The sequence below is a fragment of the Phoenix dactylifera genome, unplaced genomic scaffold (genome assembly GCF_009389715.1).
Source record: "Phoenix dactylifera cultivar Barhee BC4 unplaced genomic scaffold, palm_55x_up_171113_PBpolish2nd_filt_p 000482F, whole genome shotgun sequence".
Lineage (NCBI taxonomy): Eukaryota > Viridiplantae > Streptophyta > Magnoliopsida > Arecales > Arecaceae > Phoenix > Phoenix dactylifera.
Window position 1 is genome coordinate 340,078 of NW_024067903.1, and position 15,145 is coordinate 355,222.

Below are 15,145 nucleotides of genomic sequence, written 5' to 3' on the forward strand. Positions count from 1 at the left end.
AATGTTTTCTTGATGTGCCGCGGGTCGACCCAATCATCCTTTGGGTCGACTCGAATTCCACACTTTGCTGCATCTCAAGGTTAGATCATTCAAATGAACAATGAATCTTTATTCTGTTTTTTTTTTCCCTGCACAGTCTGCATCAAACTCTGATATCTGCGAATCCACCGTCTGATTGCACTCAAATTCGTCGGCTGCTGTAGGACACATGTTCTTCATTATCTGAACGGTCTGATTGACATTCTGATACTTTTACGACCATTATATTAATCTGAAACCTTGCTGCTGTCTGTTGTGAATTTTCTGTGTTTAAATTTTTTTTAGAATCAGAATTTTATTATATCATATCTCATTAACCCTTGTTGCTAGTTGAAAATTGGATAAGAACTTTAAGAAAAGATCAAGGGTGATCATTAAAGAATAAATAAATAAATAAACTCTGAAACTTTCGTATGCTAGGGTGGAATAGGGACGACACCGGTCGATTAAGTCGTACAACTTTAGATCATCCCTTAGGACACATCCTTGAAATTCCTTCGCAGTATCTCATACCTTTTGAGATGGCAAATTTTCCTGATGATGTAGAAGTCACCATGGTGATGAAGGTAGACCTCCAGTTATGACACTTCGACAATATTTACCACCCTACTAGGACTAGTCAACCTTCATGCATGATTATTCCTGAAAATGTTGGACACTTTGAAATCAAACCAGGGGTAATTCAATTGCTGCCAAAGTATCATGGAATGGAATCCGAGAACCCCTTATCTTTCATCTTAAGGATTTTGAGGAAATTAGGCATCAACATTTAGAGTGCCAAATGTATCGGAAGATGTCCTTAAATTGACCTTGTTTTCCTTTTTCTTTAAAGGATAAGCCAAAACATGGCTGAACTCCTTGAGACCTAGATCGCTAGGAACATGGCATGATATGCAAGAGAATTCTTGAAAAAATTCTTTCCCGCACAAAGGACTAATTTTTTGAAAGGCACATTAGTAATTTCCAACAAAAAGACCATGAAACATTTTATGAATGCTGGGAGAGATTTAAAGATTTGCTACTCTCTTGTCCTCATCATGGGTTTGAAACATGGAGAACCATTAGTTTCTTTTACGAGGGATTGTCCCCACAGTTGAAACAATTTATAGAGACTATGTGCAATGGTCTATTTTGGAAAAGCAAACCCGATGAGGCATGGGACTATTTAGACTCTCTCGCAGAGACTGCACAATTATGGGATACAGGGATAGAATGAATAAACCTTTGCCTAAACCTACTAACATTGGACATGGGGGGCCTTTACAACCTTAATACTCAGGATGATATTCAGGCTAAAATGGCAGCCCTTACTAGGAAGGTAGAGGAAATGAACTTAGAAGGATTGAACCCGTTAAGACCGTAGAACATAACAGCGAGTGTTGTAGGATTTGCGAGATTCCTGCCATCTCACCACTGATTGCCCCACAATACCCGCATTCAAGGAAGTCTTGCACGATCAGGCCAATGTTATGAATTCCTATCAAAAATCTTTTAATAATCCTTTTTCGGGTACTTACAACCCTGGATGGAAGAACCATCCAAATTTCAGGTGGAGGAATGACCAACCTCAACAAGTATATAACCCAACTCCTCCACCACCGCAACCTCATTATGCACACGCACCCCCTCAAAAATCCAGTCTCGAAGAAACTTTGCAATCTTTCATGCAAGATCAAGCTAAAATCAATGATGAATTAAGAAATCAACTGACAACGCTGACCACTGTTTAAGTGCTCAAGAGAAAGGTAAGCTACCAGCTCAACCACAACCTAATCCTCAAGTCTATGGCGGTAGCAATGCATCATGTGCAACTTTGCATAAAGAACAAGCGAAGAGTATAATAACTTTGCGAAGTGGAAAGATTATTGACCGACCAGTCCCAGAACAAACACAAGTCATACCTGATTCTGACCCTCCCAAGACAAAAGAAAAGGATAATGAAGAACTGAAGCACCAACATCTACTGAAAAAATTGAATGTCCTTTTCCTGCACCATTTCCACAAAGATTAAAGCCCTTGCAAAAGCTTGAACCAACCTCTGAAATTCTTGAGCTTTTTAAGCAAGTAAAAATCAATGTACCTCTTCTTGATGCAATAAAACAAGTGCCTTCCTATGCAAAATTTTTAAAAGATTTGTGCATTGTCAAGCGTCATTTAAATGTCAAGAAGAAGGCATTTCTGGCTGAAAATGTGAGTGCAATTTACAGCATAACATTCTTCCTAAATATAAGATCCAGGTTGCCCAACTATCTCGTGCATCATTGGCAATTTAGGATTGGAGCGAGCATTGCTAATTTAGGGACGAGTGTGAACTTGTTGCCATATACGGTATATGAGCAACTCGGTTTGGTGAGTTGAAGCCAACAACTGTCACCTTACAATTAGCTGACAGGTCAGTTAAGGTCCCTAGAGGAATTATCAAAAATGTGTTGGTCCAAGTAACAAGTTCTATTTTCCTGTTGACTTTATCGTACTGGACACACATCCGGCTTCCAATTCACCATCTCAGATTCTGGTCATCTTAGGACGCCCATTTCTTGCAACTTCTAATGCATTGATCAATTGTAGAATGGTGTCATGAAGCTTTCTTTTGGCAACATGACCTTAGAACTGAACGTCTTTAGTATAGGTAAACAACCCAGTGATCATGAAGAAAGTAAGAAGTGAATGGGTTGAAACCATTGCGGAAGAATATTTTGTTAAAAGAAACATTTACTGAATCGGCCGATAATGGTTTAATAGATTGGTGTTCTGAAGGTACTGCTGATGATGTGGTCCCACCTATTTTAGATAATTCGGATGTCATGATGGTCAATGGGTGGAGACCGAGAATAGAGGAATTTGAACAGTTGCCCACCTCGAAAAGCAAAGATAGTACCATCCCATGAACAAACACCTAAGCTCGAGTTGAAACCTTACCGAAGGAACTCAAGTATGCCTTTCTTGGACCCGAGGACACATTTCCTATAATCATCTCATCTGATCTTGACATGCTCAAGAAAGAAAATTACTTGATGTTCTAAAGAATCATAAAGGAGCTTTAGGGTGGTCTATTGCCGACTTGAAGGAGATTAGCCCTTTAATTTGCACGCACCGGATATATTTGGAGGACAATGCCAAAACCACAAGGCAAATGCAACGCAGGTTGAATCCTACGATGAGAGATGTGGTTAAAGCAGAAGTCCTCAAGTTGCTTGACGTGGGTATTATTTACCCAATTTCCGACAGCAAGTGGGTGAGTCCTACTCAAGTCGTTCCCAAGAAAGCGGGTCTGACGGTAGTCAAAAATGAGCCAGGTGAACTAGTTCCAACTCGTGTTCCGACGAGTTGCGCATGTGTGTTGACTACCGAAAATTGAATTTGGTCACTAGGAAAGATCACTTCCCCTACCCTTCCTAGACCAGTTTAGAAAGAGTTGCAGGACACAATTTCTATTGTTTTCTCGATGGCTATTCTGGATACTACCAAATCGAGATTTCACCAGAAGATCAAGAGAAGACTACTTTCACTTGTCCTTTTGGCACATTTGCTTTCCGTCGGATGCCATTCGGGTTGTGTAATGCACCTGCAACATTCCAAAGATGCATTCCGGATCATGAGATACAAAGTGTACTCTCTTTTTGTCATGCCAGTGCTTGCGGAGGACACTTTGCATCTAAAAAAACGGCAGCTAAGGTGTTGCAATGTGGTTTTTTATTGGCCTACACTATTTAAAGATGCCCACGAGTTCTGTAGGACATGTGACCCATGTCAATGTATTGGAAGTCTAACTCATAAGAAAATGATGCCTCTTCAGCCCATTACTGCTATTGAAATTTTTGACATGTGGGGCATCGATTTCATGGGCCCATTTCCACCGTCTTTTGGATATGAGTATATTTTAGTTGGTGTTGAGTATGTGTCAAAATGGGTAGAAGCTGTTGCCTGTAGAACTAATGATCACAAACTTGTTTTGAAATTTCTAAAAGAAAATATTTTTTCACGATTTGGATGCCCAAGGTTATAATTAGTGATGGGGGAAAACATTTCTGTAATAAGCCTTTTGAGATCCTATTACGAAAATACGGTATCACTCATAGAATGCAACTCCTTATCACCCGCAGACTAGTGCCAAGTAGAGCTAGCCAATTGGGAGATTAAACGAATTTTAGAGAAAACGTGAATCCATCACGCAAAGACTGGTCTTTAAAACTTTCTGATGCATTGTGGGCTTACCGTACTGCTTATAAAACTATTCTTGGTATGTCCCCGTATCGGCTAGTCTATGGAAAAACATGTCATCTACCTGGTTGAAATAGAGCATAAATCGTATTGGGCCCATTAGAAAATTAAACTTTTGAACTGTCAGATGCTGGTTTCGCTAGAAAATTACAATTAAGTGAATTGAATGAAATTCGTCGGGATGCGTATGACAATACTAGACTTGTTAAAGAACGAATGAAAATTAGGCATGATAACTCAATTCTAAGAAAATCTTTTTGAGCCTGCACAAAAAGTTCTTTTGTATGACTCTCGCTTACATCTGTTTCCTGGAAAGTTACGATCAAGATGGACAGTCCTTTCATTGTAAAAACTGTTTTTCCACACGGGGCAATTAAAATGAGAATCCACAGGATGGCAAAATTTTTAAGGTTAATGGATACAGATTAAAACCTTTTCTTGAAAATTTTGCAGATGAAGAGGACTCCTTTTCCTTGGGGGAGCCTTCTTATGACTGAACATGAAGGCCAAGATATGTGTATATTAGTTAGAATTATTATTTTTTTTATTTCTAGTTTTCTTCTTATTTTGTAGGTCTTCTTTTCTGGAAATCAACAGCTCAAGGTATTCTTCTTCTCTCTATTATTTCTCTATTGTCTCTCATATATAGTTTTCTTGCATTTTTTTACATTGAGGACAATGCAATGTTTAAGTTGGGGGGAGGGAAATATTTTGATCAAAAAAAAAAAAAAAAACTTGTTTTTGCATTTGATTTATTCTATTACTTTCTTTTCTGAGCAAATGCACATGTATTTTCATATTGAGTGTGTACAACTATTAAGGCAAGGAACACATGCATACTATGACTGATCAGAGACCTATTATTAGATCCCACACGTGTACTTAATGACAATAGGAAGGCCTCAGGAGTTCATATTTGTTAACTGCATTTTTGTTAGCCTTATCCATAAAAGAAGTATGAGTATCCTTGTTCGTACCATAAGGTTCAGGATTTGGTTTTCACATAAAGATAGAGGTTGAATATCCCGACTAGATTACTTAGGTGCCTTATGATCCGACTTTGGTTGACCTATTGTCACGATGCAGTCACATATATAATAAAAATATTTATATGGTTCAGTCTATCATTTCTTTTCTTGCATAATTATTATTCAAAAAAAAAAAAACTTATGATGACAAGTCTGGCCTCGTGGCGTAGTCTGGTTCGAGTAATTAAGTCCGAGGGTGTTTCACCTAATGTCTTGAGCCAACTGGATCGGGGGTCATTGACTGAAAGCTCGCTACATGGACCTTACTAGAGCCTAATGGGGTTGGATAGCTGTAGTTGTCATGTGTATTGAAAAAAAAAAAAATAAAATAAAAATAAGCATGAATGAGTTGGTTAGGCTGAACCTAGTGACATGTGGTAATGGCTGGTTTGACTCCATTGTATTGGACCTCTGTGTACCCGGGTTGTTTAGTTGAGATTGATAGCTCTTTCTTTACATGCGAACCATTCTTGACAAATTTAGACAACATGTGATATTCTGAAAATTTGATGGATCAGGTTCTAATAAATTGTAGAAAATACTTTTGAACTTGAGTAGTGCACCTAAAACTCAGGCGGTGCCCTGTTGTGGTGGAGGTATTAGTACTCTGAGAAAGTCATGCGATTTGATACACACTACACTTTTATATTTCCTTGCTTTGACAGTTGCCATACTTGAAAATATATATCGATTAATTACATGTGTATTAGCTTAGAATTTATTTCACATTTTTTTATTATGATCTCATGTCATGTTATATCATGTATGATGTTTGTGGGTAACATCTCTGAAAATCCTCACGAGACAACACTCGTCCACTAGGGTAACCTAGGGGTTTAACGGCTTGTTGCACGTGCTAAGTGCAATCGTGATTCCTACGAAAGTGAGTACATATCTTAGTTTTATATCTTTAGCTTGAATAAAAAGTCATAGGTTAAACCATACCTTTTGCACTCTCATTCTATTATCTGCTCATTAATTGCTAGAGACTAGCAATAAGCTAGTTGGGGGTGTGATGAGAGCACAAAAGTGCGATCTATACATCACTTAAATTAGTATTATTGCTAACAAATAATGATAAAATTGCCGCATTAATATTATATTTTTGTGGGGTGCAGGTGATCGGAAATCAAAGCTAAAATGCACATTGGGTTCAAAAAGATGCATCACTATAGGTGACCAGCCAACCGCATGGGACGACCCCAATTGCACACTAAAAGGAGGCCAAGTTCAGCGGTCCACTTCGTCGCAGCTTCATTTTCCCTTCCCAGCATCTCGTGCGACCCAGCTTCTCCCGAGTTCCAGCCACATCAGCTCCTACATGTTCCAACCGATTCCACGCGTTCATCCAGTCCATTCCGCATCCGTTTGCGAATCTCCCAAGCCCAAGCATCCCGTGAAGCTTCTGAGTCCACACTCTTTCCTTCGGATCTCCAACGTTCTGGATTGATCCCAAGCGTCAATCCGCATCTCAGCACCCAGCAAAGATCTGACTTCATTCCAGCGATCCGTCCGTGCCTCCTTCCGATTCGTCCGCATCCCAGCTCTTCTCGGATTTCCTTCCTCCCAAGCTTCCACGTTCACAGAGCATCCCAACTTCCGTCGGTGATCCAGCTTCCAGATCTTAGATCCACGCGTCTTCCAGATTCGTTCCTAGATCTCCCTGCGTCCCGACTTCAGCCATCTGAGATCGCATCCAGAATCCCAGCATCCCGAGCTCGTGATCCAGCCGTCCGTGGCGATTCTCCCGCGTCTAATTCCCTGCAATCGTCCGTTTCCGCACCTCAAACTTCTTCCGCGACCCCAGCATCCCGCGAAGCTCCCAGCGTCCGCGTGCATCCCGCGAAGATCGCGATCCATCCACGTCCGAGCTTCTCGCGTCCGGGATACTCGGCATCTCCACGTATTCCGGGAGATCAGGGACTCATCGCATTCTATATGAGGAGGGCCCTCTCGGCTGTGAAAAAAAGGAGAGTTCATTCGGTGAAAACAGGGCCTCATCTCTCATTCTTTCCCATTGAAAAAAAAACAGAGCTGCCATCCGAAAAGAAAAAGGAAACAGGGGAGGCCCTATTTCCGAAAAGAAAAGAAAAAAAAGGGGAAAGAAAGAAAATGAAAGAGGGATTAAAGTTTTCAATGAGTGGCTAAAGTCCTAGGGAGGGAGATGGATGAACCTTTGATGTATTGCTCTTTGAAGTAAACTCTAAACTTTTGCCTTGAATGAATTATATTTACTGATATGTTTTTGATCCATGCATAGTTATTTCGTAGATAGTTCTTAAATGGATTATGATTATTGATATATGGATTGCTTTAGTATTTGATTCGTCGTAGACGTAGAAAGCACGACGAATGCTTAGAAATTGAGTTCATATGTTCATGAAACATATACCATGATTAGATCTATCCTACATTAAATCTTAAATCAAGAACCATAGAGTTTATTCCTTGGATGCAATATCATCAAGGGGGATTCCAGATCCCTACCATTTTTATTTCATTGAATTGTGTTTATTATTCTCTGCATTTTAATTTCTGAAAATCAAAATATAATTTTAATCACAAATTTATTGAATTAATTAATCTAAAATTATATTAAATAATCTCATATACATTTTGTTCCCTGAGGATTCGACCTCGGACTCCCGAGAATTTACTACTTGTGCGATTCTCCTGCACTTGGGAGAACAATTTTATTTTTGCATCAACAGTGAAGCTGTTTTGGACTCTAAGAACCGAGTCGACTCCAGAAAAACTCGAGTCGACTCCAACGGTTGGCGAGTCGACTCCAAAGAAGGCAAGAGTCGACTCTCAGAGGAATGCAAGACTAAAAGTCAGAGAGCCAACTTCGGTCTCTGAGAGCCGAGTCGACTCCCGCAAAATTCGAGTCGACTCCGAGGCAGTTCAACTCAAAACACAGAGAAACAGTTTTCGGATCCTGCGAGCCGAGCCGACTCCAAGTACTCCCGAGTCGACTCCCAAGTCAGCCGAGTCGACCCCAACAAAATTCGAGTCGACTCAGAGGCAGCTCAACTCCAAACACAGAGGATCAGTTTTCGGACTCTGAGAGCCGAGTCGACTCCAAAATGATCCGAGTCGACTCGAGAAAGAAATGAAGAAAAACAGATCTCTGGAACCCTGAGAACGAGTCGTCTCCGGAGGGCCGAGTCATCTCCGGACATTGGCGAGTCGACTCCACGTTTGGCCGAGTCGACTCCAGAATGGGACGGGACTTTATTTCAAATTTTGAACAGTGGGCGAGTCGACTCCAGTAAAGCATGAGTCGACTCCAGCAACAGCCGAGTCGACTCCAGATCGAGCGAGTCTACTCCGATTCCAACGGATACTTTGTCAGGAGTTGCAGAGTGTGCAGAACGGCCATAAATGTGTGTCTAACGGTTAGTTTTCGTTGGGGATGGGTTAAATAGCCAGTAACATGTGAACGTAATAGAGTAAGAAAGAGAGACTCCATTCAAAGCAAAAGAGATTTCCACCAACCAAAGTCTCTCAAGAGTAATTACAAGAGAAAGAAGGAAGAAGTGCATTGAAGTCTACTCTCCAACCGTCTTCCTCACATTCAAGGCTCTCCTCCTGACAGCAAATCTTCAGCACATTCAAGAGGAGTCAAAGAGTTTGAGAAGCCCCTTTCTCCACCTCCAAAAATCTGTTTGAGGGCTTCTAACTCTTATTTGTTTATATTGTCTAAATACGCTTTTTAAGAAGCTTTCCTTTTTACTTATCTCAAATTATTTTTCTTACTTGATTCAATTAGGGGATTGAATCAAGGGTGTTAAAGTTTGTTGGTGAGCCGAGGTTAAAACCAACGGTGTAAGGGTTTGATTGTGATCCTGGAAAAACAATTGGGTGGTTCTAGTCGGTGAGCCTGTGAAAACCGACCGAGTTCGTTGTAATCTCGTAAAACAACAAGTTGGGTTGTGAGCTTGTAAAATAACCGGCTGTAATTCGAAGGATTATAGTGAACTCCCAAGTGAGGCTTGGGGAGTGGACGTAGGAGCAAGGGTTAGCTCCGAACCACTATAAAATCTCTTGTGTTTGTGATTGTTTCATTGTCTCTTCCTTTCCCTTCATCCACTGCATATAGTAACTAATTAATCCACTTGCAATAAGTTTTAATTAGTTACTCACAAGATTTTTAATTGCAATAATTACTTTAAAACCCAATTCACCCCCCCTCTTGGGTTGTCTTTTTGGGCAACATAACTATTGCTGTAACAGTTTCATTCATTTGAAACGTGTAAAGGCTCTTCCAAGCCTTGATTGGAAGTTGCTGAATCGGGAGTATTCAGTAAGGAAAATAGTTTCTGGTTGGTTTATCTGAAAACCAACTAGGTTGTTTGTGAGCCCGAAAAAACAAACGGTATAAAGTTTTTGGTTGGTTTGTCTGAAAACCAACTGGGTTGTTTGTGAGCTCGGAAAAATAAATGGTGTAAAGTTTTTGGCTGGTTTGTTTGAAAACTAACTGGTTGTTTGTGAGCCCAAAAAACAAACAGAGATAGATTTTTGGTTGGTTGCCTAGGAAAACCAACTGGATTTTTGATTGTGAGCCCGAAAAATAATCAGGTTGTAATCTGCTGGGTTATAGTGAAATCTCAAGCTTGGCTTGAGGAGTGGACGTAGGTGCTGGGAGTGCACCGAACCATTATAAACCTTGGTGTTTGTGTGTGTGATTTATCTCTTCCTCTACTGCATATTTCTGTTTGCTTTCATCATCTTAGCTACAGCTTTATTTGTGCAATCTTATTTCCACTGCTAAATCTACAAGCTACTGAAAGATAACAGTAACTCATATTCTTCACACTTTAATTTTAAAAGACCTAATTCACCCTCTCTCTTGGGTTGCACCTTTGGGCAACAAGTGGTATCAGAGCCTGATACTCACAAAAACTTTTTGATCAAACAATCAAGAATTAAAGGTCATGGCAGCCACCATGGGATCCTCTATTGTCGAAGGGCAATCTACCAACAGACCACCTCTTTTCAATGGCACAAATTTTACTTATTGGAAAGCACTTATGCAAATTTTTATACAAGCACTTGACTATGATTTATGGACTGTCATTGTTAATGGACCTCACACACCAACTAAGATTGTAGATGGCATCACCATATTCAAACCTAAGATTGAATGGGATGACCATGATAAAAGAATGGCACAGCTGAATGCAAAAGCCATAAATGTTCTTTACTGTTGTTTAGATGCAAATGAGTTCAATCGTATATCTATTTGCATGACTGCTAAAGAAATCTGGGATAGACTGGAAGTTACACATGAAGGTACTAACCAGGTCAAAGAATCTAAAATCAGTATTTTAGTGCATAAATATGAATTATTTAAAATGAAAAATAGTGAGTCTATAACTGAAATATTTACCAGATTCACTGATATTATAAACGGCTTGAAAAGCCTTGGTAGATCTTACTCTAATAGTGATCTTGTTTGGAAAATTCTTAGGTCTCTTTCTAGAGCATGGGAAGCAAAGGTCACTGCCATCCAAGAAGCCAAAGATCTCAACTCTCTTCCACTGGAAGAACTGCTGGGTTCCTCAATGACTCATGAAACCTTGCTGCTGTCTGTTGTGAATTTTCTGTGTTTAAATTTTTTTTTAGAATCAGAATTTTATTATTATCATATCTCATTAACCCTTGTTGCTAGTTGAAAATTGATAAGAACTTTAAGAAAAGATCAAGGGTGATCATTAAAAGAATAAATAAATAAATAAACTCTGAAACTTTGTATGCTAGGGTGGAATAGGGACGACACCGGTCGATTAAGTCGTACAACTTTAGATCATCCCTTAGGACACATCCTTGAATTCCTTCGCAGTATCTCATACCTTTTGATATGGCAAATTTTCCTGATGATGTAGGAAGTCACCATGGTGATGAAGGTAGACCTCCAGTTATGACACTTCGACAATATTTACACCCTACTAGGACTAGTCAACCTTCATGCATGATTATTCCTGAAAATGTTGGACACTTTGAAATCAAACCAGGGGTAATTCAATTGCTGCCAAAGTATCATGGAATGGAATCCGAGAACCCTTATCTTCATCTTAAGGATTTTGAGGAAATTAGCATCACATTTAGAGTGCCAAATGTATCGGAAGATGTCCTTAAATTGACCTTGTTTCCTTTTTCTTTAAAGGATAAAGCCAAAACATGGCTGAACTCCTTGAGACCTAGATCGCTAGGAACATGGCATGATATGCAAAGAGAATTCTTGAAAAAATTCTTTCCCGCACAAAGGACTAATTTTTTGAAAAGGCACATTAGTAATTTCCAACAAAAAGACCATGAAACATTTTATGAATGCTGGGAGAGATTTAAAGATTTGCTACTCTCTTGTCCTCATCATGGGTTTGAAACATGGAGAACCATTAGTTTCTTTTACGAGGGATTGTCCCCACAGTTGAAACAATTTATAGAGACTATGTGCAATGGTCTATTTTTGGAAAAGCAACCCGATGAGGCATGGGACTATTTAGACTCTCTCGCAGAGACTGCACAATTATGGATATAGGGGATAGATGAAATAATACCTTTGCCTAAACCTACTAACATTGGACATGGGGGCCTTTACAACCTTAATACTCAGGATGATATTCAGGCTAAAATGGCAGCCCTTACTAGGAAGGTAGAGAAAATTAAACTTAGAAGGATTGAACCCGTTAAGACCGTAGAACATAACAGCGAGTGTTGTAGGATTTGCGAGATTCCTGGCCATCTCACCACTGATTGCCCCACAATACCCGCATTCAAGGAAGTCTTGCACGATCAGGCCAATGTTATGAATTCCTATCAAAAATCTTTTAATAATCCTTTTTCGGGTACTTACAACCCTGGATGGAAGAACCATCCAAATTTCAGGTGGAGGAATGACCAACCTCAACAAGTATATAACCCAACTCCTCCACCACCGCAACCTCATTATGCACACGCACCCCTCAAAAATCCAGTCTCGAAGAAACTTTGCAATCTTTCATGCAAGATCAAGCTAAAATCAATGATGAATTAAGAAATCAACTGACAACGCTGACCACTGTTTTAAGTGCTCAAGAGAAAGGTAAGCTACCAGCTCAACCACAACCTAATCCTCAAGTCTATGGCGGTAGAAATGCATCATCTTCAACTTTGCATAAAGAACAAGCGAAGAGGATAATAACTTTGCGAAGTGGAAAGATTATTGACCGACCAGTCCCAGAACAAACACAAGTCATACCTGATTCTGACCCTCCCAAGACAAAAGAAAAGGATAATGAAGAAACTGAAGCACCAATATCTACTGAAAAAATTGAATGTCCTTTTCCTGCACCATTTCCACAAAGATTAAAGCCCTTGCAAAAGCTTGAACCAAACTCTGAAATTCTTGAGCTTTTTAAGCAAGTAAAAATCAATGTACCTCTTCTTGATGCAATAAAACAAGTGCCTTCCTATGCAAAATTTTTAAAAGATTTGTGCACTGTCAAGCGTCATTTAAATGTCAAGAAGAAGGCATTTCTGGCTGAAAATGTGAGTGCAATTTTACAGCATAACATTCTTCCTAAATATAAGGATCCAGGTTGCCCAACTATCTCGTGCATCATTGGCAATTTTAGGATTGAGCGAGCATTGCTAGATTTAGGGGCGAGTGTGAACTTGTTGCCATATACGGTATATGAGCAACTCGGTTTGGGTGAGTTGAAGCCAACAACTGTCACCTTACAATTAGCTGACAGGTCAGTTAAGGTCCCTAGAGGAATTATCAAAGATGTGTTGGTCCAAGTAGACAAGTTCTATTTTCCTGTTGACTTTATCGTACTGGACACACATCCGGCTTCCAATTCACCATCTCAGATTCTGGTCATCTTAGGACGCCCATTTCTTGCAACTTCTAATGCATTGATCAATTGTAGGAATGGTGTCATGAAGCTTTCTTTTGGCAACATGACCTTAGAACTGAACGTCTTTAGTATAGGTAAACAACCCAGTGATCATGAAGAAAGTAAAGAAGTTGAATGGGTTGAAACCATTGCGGAAGAATATTTGTTAAAAGAAATATTTACTGAATCGGCCGATAATGGTTTAATAGATTGGTGTTCTGAAGGTACTGCTGATGATGTGGTCCCACCTATTTTAGATAATTCGGATGTCATGATGGTCAATGGGTGGAGACCGAGAATAGAGGAATTTGAACAGTTGCCACCTCGAAAAGCAAAGATAGTACCATCCCATGAACAAACACCTAAGCTCGAGTTGAAACCTTTACCGAAGGAACTCAAGTATGCCTTTCTTGGACCCGAGGACACATTTCCTATAATCATCTCATCTGATCTTGACATGCTCAAGAAAGAAAATTACTTGATGTTCTAAAGAATCATAAAGGAGCTTTAGGGTGGTCTATTGCCGACTTGAAGGGGATTAGCCCTTTAATTTGCACGCACCGGATATATTTGGAGGACAATGCCAAAACCACAAGGCAAATACAACGCAGGTTGAATCCTACGATGAGAGATGTGGTTAAAGCAGAAGTCCTCAAGTTGCTTGACGTGGGTATTATTTACCCAATTTCCGACAGCAAGTGGGTGAGTCCTACTCAAGTCGTTCCCAAGAAAGCGGGTCTGACGGTAGTCAAAAATGAGCCAGGTGAACTAGTTCCAACTCGTGTTCCGACGAGTTGGCGCATGTGTGTTGACTACCGAAAATTGAATTTGGTCACTAGGAAAGATCACTTTCCCCTACCCTTCCTAGACCCAGTTTTAGAAAGAGTTGCAGGACACAATTTCTATTGTTTTCTCGATGGCTATTCCGGATACTACCAAATCGAGATTTCACCAGAAGATCAAGAGAAGACTACTTTCACTTGTCCTTTTGGCACATTTGCTTTCCGTCGGATGCCATTCGGGTTGTGTAATGCACCTGCAACATTCCAAAGATGCATTCCGGATCATGAGATACAAAGTGTACTCTCTTTTTGTCATGCCAGTGCTTGCGGAGGACACTTTGCATCTAAAAAACGGCAGCTAAGGTGTTGCAATGTGGTTTTTATTGGCCTACACTATTTAAAGATGCCCACGAGTTCTGTAGGACATGTGACCCATGTCAACGTATTGGAAGTCTAACTCATAAGAAATGATGCCTCTCAGCCCATTACTGCTATTGAAATTTTGACATGTGGGGCATCGATTTCATGGGCCCATTTCGACCGTCTTTTGGATATGAGTATATTTTAGTTGGTGTTGAGTATGTGTCAAAATGGGTAGAAGCTGTTGCCTGTAGAACTAATGATCACAAACCTGTTTTGAAATTTCTAAAAGAAAATATTTTTTCACGATTTGGGATGCCCAAGGTTATAATTAGTGATGGGGGAAAACATTTCTGTAATAAGCCTTTTGAGATCCTATTACGAAATACGGTATCACTCATAGAATTGCAACTCCTTATCACCCGCAGACTAGTGGCCAAGTAGAGCTAGCCAATTGGGATATTAAACGAATTTTAGAGAAAACGGTGAATCCGCAAAGACTGGTCTTTAAAACTTTCTGATGCATTGTGGGCTTACCGTACTGCTTATAAAACTATTCTTGGTATGTCCCCGTATCGGCTAGTCTATGGAAAAACATGTCATCTACCTGTTGAAATAGAGCATAAATCGTATTGGGCCATTAGAAAATTAAACTTTGAACTGTCAGATGCTGGTTTCGCTAGAAAATTACAATTAAGTGAATTGAATGAAATTCGTCGGGATGCGTATGACAATACTAGACTTTGTAAAGAACGAATGAAAATTAGGCATGATAACTCAATTCTAAGAAAATCTTTTGAGCCTGCACAAAAAGTTCTTTTGTATGACTCTC

At 39.8% G+C, this 15,145-nt stretch overlaps 2 pseudogenes; both read right to left on the reverse strand.

Annotated features, from left to right (window-relative positions):
• Positions 1-985: 985 nt before the first annotated feature.
• On the reverse strand, positions 986-1,083 carry LOC120106169 (annotated as a pseudogene).
• Positions 1,084-11,574: 10,491 nt separating this feature from the next.
• On the reverse strand, positions 11,575-11,672 carry LOC120106170 (annotated as a pseudogene).
• Positions 11,673-15,145: the final 3,473 nt, after the last annotated feature.